At 39.7% G+C, this 3,978-nt stretch overlaps 1 long non-coding RNA gene across 1 annotated transcript; it reads left to right on the top strand.

The window, feature by feature from the left end:
- Positions 1–539: 539 nt before the first annotated feature.
- Positions 540–2,487, top strand: LOC119893192. The gene is made up of 2 exons (XR_005442776.1): positions 540–1,977; positions 2,198–2,487. It is a non-coding gene; the product is annotated as an uncharacterized LOC119893192 (long non-coding RNA).
- The last annotated feature ends 1,491 nt before the right edge of the window (positions 2,488–3,978 follow it).

Here is a 3,978-nt window from a genome sequence, read left to right as displayed (position 1 = left end):
TTTGGCTGCAGAGGTAATCAAACAAGTGCAGCAATGACTATTGATTTTGCTTGTTTACGTCCGATTCTGACATTCATTTAGGTCTATTAAATTGTAGTCATGGTCTGACGCAAAGACAACTGTATCATGCGGCTTCGGTTTCTGGTGCAAAAGTGTTGATCAGCAGTTTTGTGCTTTTTGTCTGTCTAGCTGTCTGTTCCCGTCTCTCAGTGTTACTGCAGGGCAACTGAGATCTTTCTTTGATCAAATTCATGGCAGTTCCTTAAAAGGTCAGGAAAAGTCAGGACTCAAAAATGGTCAGAATGTGATGAAGGATAAATAATAACCAGAGTGTGAATCCCACATCTGGTTGTTTGGATGTTGGACGATAACTTGATTCTGGAAGTTTACGCAGCTGAACGCAGGACTTAACACCCCCCCTCCAGTGAGAAAGATCTGCCTCACTGTTCCCTGGGAAAGGCTTATGTGCCCCCACTCCCCCCCTCCTCTGATAGCACAGACACTGCAATCACAAACATGGAGGTTTATCAAAGGAAGGAACCACTGTTCAGTTCAGTATAACATATTGTGAAATGGAGTCAGCGGTTGGAGTAACTTCCTGCAGGTCAAGAGAGCTGCTGCTGTACAGCACCACTTCAGCATATGGATTCTTTGTTAACCTTTGTGTGGGCCCCAGGTCAATCCTAGTAATGACTTATGCCAGCTTGTGCTAACTGAGGAGCAGAATGGAGATATGTACATTGGCCGGCTCCAAGCAGGAGATTCATGGAATGCGCTTCTCCCGGGGGACGGGTTTCCAGGAACAGTTTTCCTCTAATGGTGTGCAATGAGCCAGCCTGCAAGCAGGAGCAGACAGCTGCGTGTGCACAAGCCTGCCCTGGTGTTCAGCAGCAAAGTTGGTAGCCACAAGCAGACCCATAATCTGCCACGCCTTCTTCCTGTCTACTTCCCTAAAGTCCATTTTGTGCTGACAGCAGAGCACAGAGGGACCACTCCTACAGACGTAACCACGTAACCTTCAGGAAGACCCATGGCTCAACACCACTGCTTATTTACCCTTCACCACATTCTGACCCTTCTTGAGCCCCAGGCATTGAATGGACAGAACTGAAATAGTATGCATTGTAGAATAAGTCTGGTTATGTTGTGTACAGTATCAACAGTGAGCAGGTATGTAATATGTACTGTGGAAAAGAAAACAATATGCTGTGGTATTTCTATCTAGGTAAAGGTAAGGCAGTATTATCAGCAAAATGTATGTAAAGTATCAAAAGTACAAATGCTAATTTTGCAGAAATATTGCCCCTGTGACTGATATGTTATTAACTTTGACATTATTTGATTGTTAATACCGATGCATCCATGTGTAATTAGCATTTCACTGTTGTAGCTGGTCAAGGTAGAACTAGTTTCAACTACTACACAGATAGGTACTTTAGTCCTATCATATGTTTTTTATGTAAAATATTAATTTGAAAAGTGGAGTGCATTATACCCTCTGAAATGTAGTGGAGTAGAAGTACCACAGCTACATGGTAGCAACATCAGTTGCTTATAATTCAAAGTTAAACTGTTTTTGATTGATATCCATGAATCGGATCAACACCAATGTGTCCTTTTGTTGAGTTTAAGACATATAAATCTACTTTTTTCATGCCTAATAAGTGGTTACTATGTAAGGACTCAAGGTGCATCCATGGACATGCAGAGGGAACATGTCCTAACATGACCCACTCACAACAAACCACTAAAGACCATTTCCTGCCCTTACGTTCAGGCACTGTGTTTTTGGTCTGTTGAGAGAGGTGAAATGTCAGCACTCACACATATTCCCTGTGTTATGTTATCTCCCTCTACACATGTAACGCAGTGTTATTTTATCTACTTGTCCAATTGTGTGCATGTTATCAGCTGTGTGTGTTTGCTCTCCTCCACAGTAATGAGGGACTGAACACACCTGAAGCACCAAGGTCTTAGGTGAGGGTGTAGTCTCTTTCCTTAGCAACCAGGAGAAAACATTGGCTGCGTCAAAAACACATAACTTTTATTTTTTTGTTACTGTTGGTCACTGCAGATCGCGTTGATAAAAACCAGCACACAAACAAAAGCAGACGCAAGTGCCTTTGTTTGGCATTTTTCACCCGCATGTTTCTGCAGGACTTGTGTTTTGTTAATTTAAGTGTTTTGGTTTCCTTAGCAGTGGTGGTGCCTGTAACCAGTTCACAGGAACAAAGAGGGACTTCCACAGCACAGAAGTACACTAAGTGAAATATGTCCTCTTTCTTGAATGGCGCCTCCTTCCAGAGGATCACATGTGGAAGTCGTTTCTACCTAACCTGCTTTCCAGCTGTTGCCTCATCCCATCTTGCATAAGTGAGGACATTAGTCACACAAAACATTTACAAATGATCAGGTAAAAGAAGTGAAGGTGATTTGAGCTTGACGCAAAGCAGGAGTCTCAAATAAAACGTGAAGTAAAAGAAAACCAGAGCACCTTCTCTGTTTGTGTCAAGTGTTCAGATTTCTGCTCATGGTTCTGACTGTGCTGATGGATATGACATACAAGTGACCTCTGAGACAACCTGATAGTAAGCACAGAGTGTTTCATACAACCACTCTCTGACCCCATGGTCATTGACAAGCATAAAGCTGTGGCCATACAAGAGCTCAGAGCGCCCTCTTATGGTAGAAGTTAGGAATTCTCTGCTCAAAGGACACCTGTACACACAAAGATGGCATCAAAGAGTCAGGGGTTCAGGGTCAGGAGGTAGTGTGGGTTACCTCTGATTTGGAAGGTCAGCGGTTCAATCCCTGGCTTCTCTAGGCTGCATGTTGAAGTGTCCTTGGGCAAGATAGCAAACGCTGAATTGCCTCTGGTGGCTGTTTTGCCTATTGTTTGTTATATTTGTTGAAATTCTCTTTACATCCCTCACAGCAATCAATAAATCAAATGCTGTGACACAAAAATGATAACATCTCCCTGTGCACTCACTGCACATGAAAATGTGTTTTTTGGGAGGCCTTAAAAGGATGGGGAGGAATTTTTTTAGTGGGATACTTTAAAAATCTAGCTGTCTCTTGACAGTTTCTCCAACCTATAAAACCAAAATAATAAAAATCCAAACCACATTTACAGCAATATAATCAAACTAAAAAACAAGTATGGCTCATTGAATTAAGAATTGAATTGAAAAGATATAATATGATATACTTTTAATTTTCTTGGGCTGTATTACAGAACATTCTTCTCCAGACATAGTCAGCAGGTTCCTTACAATCATCAATATATATAGGATATATATACATATAATATATTAAATATATATTTTTTAAAAGCCAATATTAACATGTTAAACAATAGAGCCAATTGATCAGTAAAAGTAATAAAACCGCAGAATAAAACAATAAAACATATATTGCACATATACATCTATTACTGCAATTGTATTATTTATGGTAGATTGTAGAAAATATATTATTAAACAGACTTTTAAGTTGTTGTTAAGTTGTTCCAATTATGAAAAGAGTAAGTTCTGTGTGTCAGAATTAAAAAAACTTAATTTTTTATTATGTTAATTGCATTTGAGCTTTTTGAAACACTTGTTGATTAACTTAATTCCAAATTTTCTGTTCTGTCTGCTTATCTCCTAACTTCATTTTTATCAGTTTTATGTAGGCCTATCTGTTTTTTGGCCACATTTTCATATCAGTTTTCCTCCTCGCTTCTGCTCCATTCAACGCTCTAGATTCTTCTGGAGACAAATAATCTCCTCCACTGACACATGCAAAGCCACACATGATAAAGCTCATTTATGTCTGCTTACAAGGAGAAATTACGCATTATCCATTCTTAGAGACAGACAACACTGAGACACATGGCTGGGATGGAGTAAGAAAAATGCAATTCATTTACAGACTTAATGTTTTAGTGTTTATTGTTTTAAAGAATATCTGACAATTTTCAGATAAAGACCCTCG

Source organism: Micropterus salmoides, unplaced genomic scaffold (assembly GCF_014851395.1).
Source record: "Micropterus salmoides isolate LMB-PRFRI ecotype aquatic unplaced genomic scaffold, ASM1485139v1 Ms_hic_scaffold_8, whole genome shotgun sequence".
Taxonomy (NCBI): Eukaryota; Metazoa; Chordata; class Actinopteri; order Centrarchiformes; family Centrarchidae; genus Micropterus; species Micropterus salmoides.
Note: the sequence above shows the minus strand (reverse complement) of the source record. Positions and strands in the feature narration are given on the sequence as shown.